The 15,531-nt window shown below is 41.0% G+C and overlaps 1 protein-coding gene and 1 long non-coding RNA gene across 2 annotated transcripts in view; both read left to right on the forward strand.

Moving 5' to 3' along the window:
- Positions 1-732, forward strand: part of LOC106012250 — a 5,019-nt gene extending 4,287 nt beyond the window's left edge. The window contains exon 2 of the long non-coding RNA XR_001184981.1: positions 37-732. This is a non-coding gene — a long non-coding RNA (uncharacterized LOC106012250). The remainder of the gene's footprint in view (positions 1-36) is intronic.
- Positions 733-5,746: 5,014 nt separating this feature from the next.
- LOC101860584 overlaps positions 5,747-15,531 on the forward strand; it is a gene marked incomplete in the record, with an annotated part of 125,671 nt that continues 115,886 nt past the window's right edge. The window contains 1 exon segment of the mRNA XM_035970672.1: positions 5,747-5,885.

Consider the following 15,531-nt stretch of genomic DNA (forward strand, 5'->3'; position numbering starts at 1 on the left):
TATTATGGTTAATTTTGCCATAAATAATATCCCCAGCTGATTGGCGTTTGCGACGCGGACCTAGTCCCCGTGCACTACAACGTGACCTACCCAGACCCACCCAAGAGGAACACAGTCCTCCGCTTCTCTCCTGAGAACTGAGACAGACACGTCAAGAGCTGGCAGGTCGTGTCCGCCCACACCGCACACCAACCCGAGAACCTACTGGGCCATTCGTTGTCTTGAGTCCAACTTTTTCGGTCGTTACATCAATCTATCGTCACCTCATGAAGTCTAAATTGTTGGCCGGCTGTTCAAAAGCATCTAGCCCAAATATTTTTTTCTTTTATGTACATCTTTCTTTATTTTTCTTTAAATTAAAATTTCTTTAATTGAGGTATTTGTTACATTGTGTGCTCGTGAAATATTTTGTCGAAATTAAATTCTAAATGTAAAAAAAAAAGCGTTTCGTTTCTGTTTGCTGGTTTTTTTTGGTCGTTTTTTTTCTGTTCTGTTTGATTTTTTTGTTTTGGGGTTGTTTTTCTCTTGAAAAAAATATTGCTTCCTGGGCTTAAAACATTTGAGCAGCTCGCCGACGAGGCCTAGATGACGGAAAGGCAAATGGAAGATCCCCTGTTAGATCCATGCAAACCTGCTCGTTGTTCATCTGTCAAAGGGTTTTCCATAATGTGTTTATGTCAGAATTTAGAGTACCACGTAATGATTCACAATAAACGCCTTTGACTGTTGATACAAGTGTGTATCGTTGTTTTTTTTAAAGACAGAGTTGACTTTGGGTGATTGGCAGGTGCTCTGGTGTTGTTCACTCCTTCTTTCCCATCAAACATCTACTGTCCTTATCTCTCCTTGTTTTATTTTTGTATGTTACTATTACTATCTAGTAAAACCTCCATTCTGTGTACACTTATGTGACCTAATTGTGTTGCAAATACCGTAAAACTTACAAAAACTATAAAATAGTTGACTTTATGTATAGTGTGATTCGAGTAGCAATTTTATTGATAATAGACGTGTGTTGTGGCACGGGTCTGACCATAGGGGCCTAGCACCTTCTTCAACTTCTTGTCGTTCGTGAAAGAAGAGGTTTGTTGAGAAAGTTTGAATTTCGTTGAAACTGAATGGAAATTATAGGCTAATCAGCGATCCGACTCTTGTCTAGTGCTGGGCGGCTAGGTTCCCGATTATTGAACTCTAGGAATCGTACGAATTGACTCCGAACCTAATTACTTACTTTATAATGATGTGATTTCTTCCGGTGGTTATCTAGTTGGCTGCGAACATTTTCGGGATTTAGGATAACCTTGATTTCGGAACACTTTGAAGCATCACCTTTTATTTTTCCAAAATAAATTCTAAAAAAAAAGAAGACTTTAATGATTAAAGTAACTGGTAACTGCTGGTTTACACAAAAAGAATTCAGAACTTTTCTCTCGTAACATTGATCTTGGGAATCGGTTCTGGAATCGATTCTTCGCCCAGCTCTACCACTTTTCAAGCCCCAAAAAGTGACAGGCGCCTCCGGTCTTGTCCAGGTAACGAACCGCCCTTGGGTGATTGTCTTAGAAAGGAGGCCGTCAGAGAAGGTTGGACGGAATACAGAACATTGCAACACTTTATTGTGCACATTGTCGATCGGATTCATTATTTGATTGAGTCGAGTTCTGCCAAATTTGTACTTCATGGATGGGGCAAAAGTTACCATTTTGGCACAATACGACTGAATTCAACTAAATTCGACAGTAAACTTCAAAATCAAACATGTTTATTCTTCAAAGTCGTGAGTCGAATCGGTCGCACTGTGCCAAAGTGGTAGCTATTGCCTCTCCCTTGAAAGAAAATCTGGTGGACCCTGACTATGTCAAATAGATTTACACGTAGATCTAAATCAAAATTAATTGTCAGTGTGCACCGTACACGTTGAGTCGAACGGGAGAAAGATGAAGGAGCAGAACGAGAAGGGGGAAAAGTGAAAGTGGGTATGTGACTGTGGTAGGTGAAGAGAAACAGAAGATGGAGGATGAAAACAAGGGCCTCAATTTTATTTTTTATTGTTTTAAAAGTAATTTATTTTATACGCTCCCATCTACATAATTTATGTAAATTAGGAGGTGAGTTTTGACTTTGCCTGGGTGTCAGGGTCAAACCAGGACGAGAGAGATACAACATTTCAGCTGAAAGATAAAAATTCTACCCTCTTGGAAATCGAACCCGAGTCTCCTGTGTGAGGCGGCGAAGCGCTTAACTGCCACACCATAGACATCGGTGGCAAGGATTGAAAAAAACAAAAAAACAATAAGGGAAGGGGGGGGGGGGGGGGGGGAGACGTGAAAAGAAATATGATGAAGAAAAGAAGAGAGATTTTTTTCAATTGCGCAGAGATGAGACAGACCACGACTAGAAGACCTGATAACAACTGCTACTGTAGACAGATCTAGAGGCAAAAAACAAACAAACAAACCCGTAGTCCTATTTCCAGACACGTATGCTTGAAAGGATACTAATATCTGTACTATTTTTTTGAGTGGGACAAGGTGTGAGCGAACCAGAGAGATGGCACTCAGCAGGTGATAAGACGAGAACACATCAAGAACATTACCGTCGATTAGGGAACGTGTCTCTTTTTCTTTAGTTTTATTTTTAGTAGAGGTTTTACAGCGCTCTCAACTGCATAAGGTCATATTGAGCGCCAGAAGATTAGAGGTGTTACAAGAGAGTAACAAACATAAAAAAGAACAAAGGGAGATAAGGACGATAGATGTTTGATAGGAAAGAAGGAACAAACCACACCAGAGCACCCGCCAACCACTCACGTGTCTCTTTTTCGCCAGTGCCAATAGGCCTACCAGTGACTAGTTTAGTACATGTAGTACAAGATATGTACGTACAATGTAGTTATTATTGTGTTGTTGATATCTGCACCAAGTAGACAGTATTGCCAACAGAAAACGAACATCTAGATTCTAGTAGACTTTGTTCAAGTGGAATAGCGGGACAAGAAAACTTACGCTTCCACACTCCTCACTGTATCACTGTCTCAGTACCCTCGCGCGCTAATGTGAGCTGTGTACTAATTCGTGTGCGTGTGTGTTTGTGTGTGTGTGTGTGTGTGTGCGCGCGCGCGCGCGTGTGTGTGTGTGTGTTTGTGCGTGACAATGTGTGTATTTGAGTTAGTATGTATGTGTGCGCTTGTGTGGGGGCTATGCACACAAAACTTACCGTTCACAACAAAGCCATTTCATTCAATGGGTAACGATTACCACATACCGAGGCTGCTGTGCTGAGAAGTTCTTGAGTTTCAAAGACATATGAAATATCGATAACTTTGTTTCAGCCTTTGCAAATCATTTACAGCAGCTCGTCCTTTACTGAATTCCGAGCGGAGTAAAATATGACCCCGGCCTTGTGATTGAAGACTCACAAACCTTGAGACTAACTGTTCACATCTGATGGCTACGACCAGTTCTACTTGCAACATTGAAAAGCAAACGAGTTTCATTTTGAAGGTCACAATCGAATTCAATCGAATTCGGTCCAATTGTGCCAATATGGTAGTTTTTGTCCTTCTCTTGAAGGTGAATGTGCCTGGACCCGACTGAATCAAATTAATCAGACTGGCAGTGTCCGTTGGGTATAAGCTGCGAGTCGCTCGCTGCTAGCAAATCTTTAGTTAATCGAGCAGACTTCATTTCTATATAATAATATATTAAAGTTGTCTCAAACATTTTCCTATTCTACCCCATATTTATCAAGCATAATTAACCAGCCGTCCGGATATCAGCGGAGGGAATTCCCCTCAGCCTTGCGACGGCCAGAGTACTCGTTTGCACTGATTGAAAATAAAATAATAGTGACGCTTTGAAGACGCGCATTCTGGCGTTTAAAAAACTCCTGGTGTTCTGTTTTGGGGCACTTAAGAAAATAAAAAGGGGGGAAAGGAAAAAGAAGAAGCATAAATTCATCTTTCGTACAGATTTTTAAAATTAATTTTCTTTATTTGAAAATCTAAAAAGGAAAACTACAACATGCGTACTATGAAAAAAGCGAATTCGTGTTTCTGATTTGTATAATAATTCTATGTGTGCAGCAATATATTATGACCCTCTGTCTGCTGTCGCACACACTTGTCCGCTGAGTATTTAACCCTATCCGTACACCATTGGGGTCATTTTGCACCCCCGGGGTTGTATTCTTCACATTTTAGAATGCTTCTAATACGAAGATGTCTCTTAAACTTTCAGTACGGTATTTCTAAAAAAAATTAATAATCATTTTGACAGACTGCTATGCAAAGCGCACGGATCGGATTAACGAGTAAATTTCCTCTTCGGAAAGAGGTGGCACAGAGTTCCCCATGTCGCATGGATACGATAGTAAAACACAGTGTACGGATAGGGCTAAAGAATTAACCCCTTGAATTAGCTTACACTAAGTCGAACTGTGTTGTAAAGACCTCCTTTGTGAGGCTATGACACATGGAGCGCTCTCCCTTATTTATTCTCAGTTCCTCCCAATGAAATATTCTGGGATTGTATTTCTCTCTCTCTCTCTCTCTCTCTCTCTCTCTCTCTCTCTCTCTCTCTCTCTCTCTCTCTCTCTCTCTCTCTCTCTCTCTCTCTCTCTCTCTCTCTCTCCTCGAGATCCCCCTCTCTCTCTCTCTCTGAATGTATGTATGTGTGTGTGTGTGTGTGTGTGTGTGTGTGTGTGTGTGTGTGTGTGTGTGTGTGAGAGAGAGAGAGAGAGAGAGAGAGAGTATGTGAGTGTGTGTGTGTGTGTGTGTGTGTGTGTGTGTGTGTGTGTGAGTGTGTGTGTGTGTGTATGAGTGTGTATATGTGTGTGCGTGTCTGTGCCTGTGCTTGCATACACGCGAATGAAGTGCCTTTTCCCCTTCCAGTTACTTACGAAATTAAAAGTTTGGAAGCCTAAGGAATATCGTACCTACAGCCTCTCTTCTCATTTGCTTGATTTTAAAATAATAATAATAATAATAATAATAATAGATAGCATTTGTACAGCGCATATCCCCGCTCAACAGCAGGCTCTATGCGCTTTACACTATATTATTACCCCAGCAGACCATAGAACACTCCGAAACATTCTCAGCTTCCCGAGAAGCATACAGTGCAAACAGCCGATGAAGCGCTCAAACACTAACAAACTGACAAGATCTTTCGCTGTCTATAGCCGGGTACCCATTCCCACCTGGGTGAAGTGAGGAAAATTCGTGTAAAGTGCCTTTCCCAAGGACACAACGTCGGGCCCCTGACGGGATTCGAGCCCACAACCTTACGGTTGCGAGCCCGAGAGCCTAACCACTAGGCCACCGACGCCACACAAAATAAGCTACTTGACATAGCGCTTTGAGTCGCAGGGGCGTATTACTAGTATTAGACCTATAAGAAAGTTTGTGACAAAATAAATTAAAGAAAATCCATGTGGAATCCTTGATTTGCTACATTGAATTACGTCTGTTTTCTGGGATTTTAAAATCAAACCACACTTTCTTTGACCAGTGATATTACTACTTTTTATTGAGAATTAAAATGGCAAATAAAAGTATTGAAATCCAATCTACAGTTTCACTTATTCCCCAATCGATCAAGCTTAAAACAAAGGCGTAGACATAAAGTATATGTTATTGTTAGACGCCTACATAGATGGAGACGAAAGAGACTGTTTCTAACTTCTTTTTGAAAACAGAGAATGGGAAAAAATAAAGGGAGATAAGAGTGCTGAAATCATGTGACACTGACAATTTTATCTAAACAACAGAAACGCTCAAACGAAGTCGAGATCAAGATCTAGGGCTTCGGACTTCGGAAGCGTATAATCTATTCTTGGCATGAATCAAAACACGGAAACTGTGTCAACAGTATTTTCATAACAAGGTGCGTCTTTGTTTAGCCGTTTTCTGTAAGTTTGTTTCACTGTTACCGTTATTGTTTGTGTTTGTGGAACTTTCTGTGTTGTGACCCAGTGAATGGCGTATGATTGAGTGTAGCAAGTTGAGTTTGAGTTTGTGTCGGGGTTTTGTTAGATTATCTATCTTGGAATCTTGGTCTGATGATCTGTCTTAAGACGTCATTTAGTGTGCAGTGTGATGTAAGTAAACCGGCTGTCGACATTAAATAGATCTAGACATCTAGTTAGAATCTCTTCTTGGTTTACAATCTAGCCTTATTTTTAGTGCTTGTCAGTGGTGACAGTAGTAGTAGGTGTATACTACACTAGATCTAGATCTAGTAGATCTAGAATCTAGATCTAAATCTAGATTTTGAACTTTGATGTCAATTTATCAACTCTGAGGTAGACCTATCTAGATCTAGATCTAGATTCTAAGTCTTAAGAGTAAATAAAGTCTAACGCGAAAGTCAATTTTGTAGTTTCGTTCTCATTAAAGTTTAGTGTCAAGAGTAGGGGCAGGGGGTTTTCAGCCCCCCTTGACCTAATAAAAATGGAGGTGGGGGGGGGGGGGGTTCAGGGGGGCATGCCCCCCTGAATTTTATCCTAATTTGATGTTTGCAGTTAGGTTGCATCCCTGCTCTTTGTGTAGCCTAATTCAAATAGTTGGTCTTCAAGACTTCTGGATTTCTTCTCTGGATTAAACAAATGGATAGTGGACTTTAACGAATGGAACTACAAGATCACCAATCTAATATGGGGTGCCCACTTACGCGATCGGGTCGGGTCGGGCCCATCGGGTAGTCAGGGCTAGCCAAATTGAGGGCGCGGTAGGGCGCAAAGCGGCCAATGGCTCAAACCGGTCGACACGATCGTTAACCTACAAAAACAAACGCATTTGTTTTCTGGCCTGCGAATGGCGCGATTGAGTGGTTTTCAGCCAATCACAACAAGACTCAATCATGTGTCCGTTTTGACCCATGAATACATTAAGTAGGCTGGGAATTCCTGGTTTCGGTCTCACTCCTTTGACCGTCTTCTCACTTCTCACTGCGGGTTTGGAGCACTCATAGGCCTAGAGTCCTAGAGGAAGAAAAAAACGAAAGGAGGAGGAGCACTACAGAGGGAGGGTGGTGAGAGTGACTGGGAGTGAGAGAGAAGTTTAGAGATAGATCTAAGCAGAGACGTAGCAATGTTTACATTTAAGTCTCTAATGGGAAGTGAGAAAGATAACAAAGGAGAGAGGCACTAAAGCAAGCAAGCACTCACACACTCACACACACACACACACACACACACACTGAGGGAGACAGAGAGAGGGAGTGCGGGAAGTCCAAGAGTACCGTAGGCCTACCGGTACTTAATTTATTCATGGGTTAAAGTAAAGGTTCAGCCAATCGTAGCCCAGTTTACCCCCTCTGTGTAGTCGCATATGTAGGTTAAAGGTTTCCCTACTTTAACTTCCAGGTCGTCGGGTACAATCGTGGCAGGGTTGTAGTGTGCACTGAACCACAAGAAAGCGGCCCGACCCAACCCGACCCGACCCGACCCGATCGTGGCGTATGTGGGCACCCCCTATATAACGTTTTAGTATCAGTCTTTGTCTCTAAATCTAGATCTAGTCACATGATTTAGTTTAAAATTAATATATAGATCTAGATCTAGAATCTTGATTAGATCTAATAATAATAATAATGTAATGATGGCATGCTTTAAAAAATAATTGCTAGTGGCTATTCTCGGGCGTCGCGCCAGTCAATAGATCAGACGCTATTCTCCGGCGCGCCGCCGCCGGTCTATTACTAATAATTTGTCGGCGCAGATTTGTAAATACCTCTCTCATCTGTTTGTCTTGGGAAAAAATTCCCACAATTTCACCACTTCATGCCACTTCCATTGATACAGACAATAGGTTTTCAGACACCAACTGCCCCAATTCCTCCAATTTCGAATTATGTTGGGTGCTAGAAGAAACGTGTTCTCCACTAGTGACGTGAGTTCATAACTAAGTGTGAGCATAAGAAGGAGTCACATTTTCACTGTTTACAAAAATGGAGATACCACAAGAAAGCACTGGTCGCGAAATATCAGTTAAGTTTATCGGAAATTACAACAACAAGAAGTAAGTTAAACAGCAGGCTATACTCTTTGACAAGGCAGGATTTTAGACGCAAAATCAATTTTGTTCTTTCAAATAAAGTATTTTAAAATAAGCAAATTGACAACGGAAATAAATGAATAAAGTTTTATGCTGGACAACACAGATAAAATATAAATATAATGAAAGGTAGACGCCGGCGAATAGCTTCCGATCTATAGACGGGCGCAACGCCGGAGAATAGCCACTTGCAAAAAAATTAATACGGTTGCTTACAGCTGTCATGGATCTTATCTTCAACTTGTGATACAAAATAGTCTCGGAGGCCATGGTTGGACTAATTGGAGATTGTTTACCAATTTTTATTTCGAAGTGACTATTTCTCCGAACGTTCAGGAAAATAAAATTGAACTCTATTTCTCCGAACGGTTTCCGATCTGGAGATTTTTTGGTTATTTGCGAGATTTAGGCGTCCTCCTTTCATTCTGCCATTCTGCCATTCTGCGAGGACTGGGAAGAAGCATTTTTTGTATTGAATTCTATTTCTAGAGCTAGAGATTTTTAAATGTCTGAATATTCAGATACTTCAGTTGTGGTTGGGGCAACGTTCTCGGACTATACTTAATTTGAAAATACCTTCAAAAGGTACTGCGGGAAAACTAGACTGCTTGACCTTGGCAGTAACCTATTTTGCATTTAGTCGCCCAGCAAAAACTAAAATCCTTCTTGTAAAAAAAAATCCCTCCACGCCACCCCTCCCCCCCTCCCCCTGTTTACACTTTACTCGCACACCAACCCGCAAACTCACACACACGCACACACACACTAACACACACACACACACAGGCGTCTCCATTTGCTTATTATCAACAAATCTCGAGAGCGGTAACCGTTCGGAGAAATTGAGTTCAAGTTTATTGTCCCGAAAGTTCGGAGAAATAGAGCCGGCCTTTTTATTTTAGTTCTAATCTGTCAGTTAAAATATTGTTTAGACTCTAGGTTTCATGTCATACATGATATATATAGATCTATATCTATATTTAGTGTTATAGCAAAGGGATTCTTCTACTTTCTATAAATTTGTCCTCAAAGAAATTAGCGCTGCAACTTGCATGCGCAACTTTTGCCCTCAGCACAGCTTTTGACATTTTCATGAATACGCGAATTTTAGCCAATTTTCCGCAAACCAAGTTGGAAAAATAATAAAATTTGGTTAAAAACACCTAAACTTTCTTCCTCGACTAAAAATAACGACGCCAAGGGGGACAATTTGCTCCTTTGCACTACGGGGTGCATGCCTGCCCATTGTGGATGGATCGGGGCGGGTCGGGATGATTGCTCGAATTGTTGTCTCAAATGACTTGTGCCACGATAGCCGCTTTGCGCCATCAATCTGGCAAGCAAACCGACACAAGCCGACCCGAACCCCAAATAGTCCTGTTTGGACTGAATACTCTTCTAGCTAGATCTAGATCTAGAGTAAATCAATCGTAAACACGATCGGCTGATTTCTTAGCTTGCTTGGTTCCGTTGCACCAAGTAGATCGATCTACAATATAATAATTTGTGAAAGACTTTAAATTTTAGGCTAGGTGGGTAGATCTAGACATGGAGCGATTCATCCAGAAAACCCCGAAAGTGGACATTCAAATATAATCTTACGACTTGAAAGGGGGGGGGGGGGGATCTTTGACTCTTGTAAAAGAAAAGTGTAAGAAAAAGGAGGGGGGGGTTGTCTTGGACCCATGTAAGATTACTCTTTTGTAAGGTGGAAAAATAACAAGGACAATAATTTATGACATCCTAATTTTTAAAAGAAATAACATTAAAAAGGAGTAACTATAATATTATTCACTTAGAGCAGTAAGTACGGCATTGTGGCAATACAGTAGGTCCTCGAGCGGCAAGCACGATTCTGCCATCTCGCACTTTATACACTGGTGGTAAGCTACATGGACTCTGGGGTGGATATAATTGGAGCGGGGAGCGGAGCACGTATGGCAAAGCCCGGAGTGCTATGATGTTGTTCCCAGGATCAAGTAATCAAATGTTAGGCTACATGACATGTAGATCTAGTCTAATTTTGATTACACTGGTGCGATTAAAGTGGTAAAATGACACCATAAGTTTTTACGGAAAAGTTCCGCTTGTGCCGTATTTAATTATTATGTCACATGTGTGTGTCTGCATGTTTTTCATGAATACTATTATAATGTAAAAGTAAAGCGCGTAGAAGAATGATTGTTACCCTATATATGCGCAATATAAAAATGTCAGAATAATTATTATTATAAATGAATAATTAATAATATTATTACGGGATTTGGGGGAATGTAAAAAAGTGTACAGGGGAGGGGGGGGCCAAAAGTTCCAAAGAAGGTGTAAGATTATATTTGAACAGCCCCAACCCATGCTGATCAAACCTGCCCAACGTCAGGGAGTGTTTAACGGACCTGATTCATTTTTGTCTGGGGACAAACTGTTCAAATGTACTCCATGCAACCCCCCACCCCCTTTTATATTATTTTTTTTGGTACACATTTAAATTTTGATTTTGATCTAACAAAACTCATGTTTGTTGCTTTGCAACTCTTTGCAAAGTTTGCTATTTTCAAATGCAACTTTCTCTGAGGACAGACAAATTTTAGTCTAGTCATTCGTAAATTCTATGACACATCTTTCTCAGAAACAAAATGAAAATGTTTGTAGATTGTTGTATGAGTCACGACGCGATTGAATCAGGCGTTCGTCTATTTTTGGTCACATGAAGTTATTCCTTACTTACTAACCGTTACACCATCTGACGTTTAGGGCGGCAACAAAGGATCTCCAGCTCTGTCTGTTTTGGGCCATCTTGGTCAACGTCCCCCACGAATGGTTCCAGGACTTCATTTCAGACTCTACTGTTCGTCTCCGGGTCACTTTGGGTCTGCCCCTCTTGCAATGTCTTTCGGGTGTCCAGTGGAGGGCAGTCTTCACAATAGAGTCTGGTTTTCTTCTCAGAACATGCCCAATCCAACTCAGTTTTCTCCTTTTTATTATGGTGGTCATGTCCTCTTGCCTACATTTTCCTAACAGGTCTGCGTTGGAAATCTTGTCGGGTTGGTATGGGAGAGTAGTGCAAGGTCGTCGTCAAAATCAAGATTTTGAAGTTTTTGGTATAATCTTAAAGGTTGTTCATTTGTTTTACTTTCTATGAAAAAAGGTACATTTTTTTTTGTCACTCCCGCAAACTGAACTGCTTTGGGGGTCAAACTGCGGTGTATTGTTTGCTGCAGATCACACAAAGCCATTAAAACTGTCGCAAATCAAATATTTTCTAGAAAAATGTCATGCCTAACTGCAAAATTAAATATCAAATTTTGGGTTAAGTAACCCCCACAGATGTTTTTACTCAGGGGGGGGGGGGACTAAAGTGTGCTAATTACTACGCAGTAATTAGGCTAAGAAGTGTGATATATCTCGAAAAACCATCAACTATTTCTAAAACTATTGATTTGCGACGGAAATGAAGTTGATATTCGTGTCCAGAGCATTAATGTATAGACTAGAAGTAGAAGAAAATGGACAACTGGTAGCTCTAAGTTAATACTAAGTGTGAGACGGGAGGGACAGTAAAAGAATACCAAAATATCCCGTTATCTTGAATACAACTCTCCCCCTCAACCGCCATCCTTTCCACACACAGTATTGTAGTATTTATATATATATATATTTTCCCTTTCATTCCATCTCTCATCAGTAATACAGTGGAACTAGGTTTCAACGAACTCAGATTTAACAAAAGGAGTAGGATTCCCCGAAGAGGGGGTTAATAAAATTCAGTAAAAATAACTGGGATTCAGCGTATAATCAGTGGCCTACTTTCATATAAAAAACACGCGTTATTTGCATATTAGCACTCACATATGATGATATCTTAGCTCATGTCTGGGTCAGATGAGCGGCCAGCACATGTGTGACTGAGTGACTGTGCGTGTGTGTGTCTGTGGGGTTGGGGGAGCGGCCCGGGAGTGGAGGGAGAAACAAATGCCTAGAGATACAAATGCTTCACAGTTATTTTTTCAGCATATTAAATGAAGCTAGTCTTGACATAGATCTGCGTTGTGAATTACGCGCTGGACTGTGAAATCAAACCTTGCGTAGCCTATGCTAGGCTCAACGTAGAAATATGATAACTTGTTCGGCAAACAATGTGTTATAGATATGGTAGATGACTTGACACAGGCGTGCATTTGAATGAATCAGCCCTTTTGTACAGTGTGTGCTTGGCAGAGCTCTGTGTATTTACCTGGAATTTTCCAGCTTTTCTTCAGTATCAATAAAAAATGAAAGTGCCTCTCATTTAAAACCAAACTTCTTTTGATTAAGAAATAAAATCGAATACATATACATTACTTGCTTGGTGCCTCATCTACACAAAAACCGTATATTTGCTTGTATATATGTAATGAACCCTCAGATTCAACGAAATTGAGAGCCAGGCCCGATGACTTTGTTGAATCTGAGTTTCACTTCATCAGTGCAAAATTTAAGGTTACGTCAGTAATGTACCTCTCCTGAATGAACGAGTACAGCAGTAGCAACATGCAGAGGGTAGAAACATACTATATTTTCCGAAAACCAGATGAACAGGAAATTGGGGGGGGCGGGGGGGGGGGGGCGGGGGGATACCTCCATCATGTGACCAAGTGCAGCAATAGGGTAAAACGATTTTTTTTAGCTCGAGGAGGGCTAGGAACCTATTTCGAGAGGCTTTCAAATTTTTCTCATGAATCCATTCTTGAAAGTTTTCTCTGTCATTGTACGTCTTGAAGGGAATCCATTGGGTCGGCCTTCGAAATGATTGAAAATTGTGTCAAGTCAAGGAGGGAGATTCAGACTTGATCTTAACACTATCGGTACGTCGTGTTTTACTATCGTATCTATACGACGTGGGGAACTCTGTGCCCCCACTTTCCAAAGAGGAAATTGACTCGTTAATCCGATCCTCACGCTTTGCATAGCAGTCTGTCAAAATGATTTTTTGAGAAATACTGAAAGTTTCAAAGAGATATTCGCACTAGAAGTATTCTAAAATGTGAAGAATACAACCCCTGGGGTACAAAATTACTCCAGGCGCATGGCTACGGTTATCCTACTGGAGTTCTTGAACTTGTTTAGAGCTTACCTAATTAAAGTGGGCCATAAGGTGGCCTGACAGATAATTGAGGGTCACTATAATCATTAGTACATAAAAATGCATGAATTATTTATGTATACTACTTATTAATCTGTGCTATCCCATGACAATGTGAGGGTGGTGTCATGAAGTGATGGTCGAGGTATCAGTTTCTCAGTGTGGCACACTTAAAACTTTGTGACCTCTGACTGTTGTCCTTGCTGCACTCTATTGCGTTGTTGAGCTACAGAATGTGCACTGAGGTCGACTTTTTTCCTTTTATGAAATGGCATCAAATGAAAAATACTTTTTTTGGGGATGGGATGGGGGCAATGAGGGAGGCAGATTTTGATGTTAGACTTTATTATTTCTCATGCTGTTTAGTAAGTCAAGATATCTGACTCTGTCTTTAGGCCATTCCCAAAGGGGGGATATTTAACATGTTTTTATGCACAGCAGAATTGTAAATGGGCTGATTTATCAATGTCATGCTCATACTGTACTGGAGCAACATAGGGGGAACTGATGCTTTTTCTTTCCTCATACTAACTATCGTCATTTTCCTCTACTTTTGTATGTTTGTTACTTTCTTGTGAACTGGTATTTCTGGGGTGCCTTGATAGTCAAAGCCGACTTCGTGCTGTTGAGGCTTGAGAGGTGAGCACAGTCAGCCTGACTCCCTGTTTGGACTTCTCTGTCGACATCCACCCCTTGGCGCTCATATGACCTTTTGCAACGCCGTAAAGCCTTACTAAAACTAAGACAAAATCTTTACTATACTGCACCAACCTGCATTCGCTGCAGTCTACTTAAGGCGTGTGTGGTTGGCGGGTGCTCTGGTGTGGTTTGCTCCTTCTTTCTTGTCACACAAGTATCGTCTTTATCTCTCCTCCTTCTTTTTTGTGTTTATCACTCTCTTGTAACACCTCTAATCTTCGGCACTTATATGACCTTATTCAATTATTGTGTTACAAGTGCCGTAAAAATCTTACTAAAACTAAAGACTTCAGTTGGTTGGGGTGGGGGGGGGGGGGGGGGGAGTATACAAGTAAGGTTTTTAAAAATATATTTGGGGTAAGTGTGGGCACTGGACAATGTGGACCAACAAAATCAAAGCATGGACAGGGCTAGATGTGACAAAATGCACGACAGAAGCTAGCGACTGTAAACCTTGGCAGGCCCTCACAACACGTCGACCTCTGAGCCACAGATCCTACTCCTCCAGATGTGAGAGTGGGTGCGTCTCTTCTTGATCAGTTTACATAATATTCGAGCTCTTTTGGACCAGATCAGTGTACGTAATATTCAAGACATTTTGGAGCAGTTTACATAATATTCAAGCCGTTTTGGACCTGTTAAAAATAATAACCGAGCCTTTTTTGGACCTGTTTACATACTATTCAAGACATTTTGGGTGGGTTTTCATAATATTCAAGCCATTTTGGATCAGTTTACATGATGTTCGAGCCCTTTTGGACAGGTTGAACAAGAAAATTGGTATTGGTTGATAGTACTCGTAATATGGTGTTTTTAGATTTGGCCGGTGAACTGTCCCATTAACATCGATTTCAGAATATTTGTGAGGCAAGAAATCGGCAAACTCTGTTGTTCCAAAAAGGACTCATCGTGTACTGGTCTGGAAGGAATGTTGTAGTAACCGGTCCAAAAGGAAATCTCACGTCAGGGATTACTTGGGAAATGATAGAACAGGTCTACAGGGTCTAGTTTGGTTTTCATAAAAGCGCAACCTGGACATAATAGTTTTCAAGTGAGTCAGCTTTTTTCAGCTCCGTTAGTTCAATCACAAAAAGAAAGATGAACCCATTGTGTTTTTTTCCCTCGTGACTCCAGTGGCGTGTTAATTACGTAGCGAAATCAATCTGAAACAATCGGCCCTGTACAACTCGTCCAAGGAACAATTAAGTGTGGGTGTATTGTAACTTAACCGCCCCCCTCCCTCCCCAACCCCTGCCCACCTTTCCCCACAACACAAAAGACTCCTAATCAGGCTAGGTCGAAAAATCTCGGAGGGCCCGTGTGCAAGTTGCGCACGTTAAAGATCCCTTGGTGGTCTAAAATCGATAAGAGTAGGCTTCGGCCGCCACCCGGGGCAAAATTCAAAATTTCCTACCAACTGAATATATTAGGTGTGTCCCGCGCACTCATATGACCTTATGCAGTTGCGAGCGCCGTAAAACACTTTACAAAAACAAAAAACCCCAAAAAAATCTCTCACCCTGAATTGACCCTGCCCGTGTAGAAGTAGTCTACCTCTTAAATGATCTATTCTAAAGTGCATCAATGGAAGTATCAGACATTTTAATCTACCATTACATGTAGTTTTTAAAAACATTTTTTGAAATATTTTCTGTCC

The sequence above is a fragment of the Aplysia californica genome, unplaced genomic scaffold, assembly GCF_000002075.1.
Source record: "Aplysia californica isolate F4 #8 unplaced genomic scaffold, AplCal3.0 scaffold00304, whole genome shotgun sequence".
In the NCBI taxonomy this organism is placed as follows: domain Eukaryota; kingdom Metazoa; phylum Mollusca; class Gastropoda; order Aplysiida; family Aplysiidae; genus Aplysia; species Aplysia californica.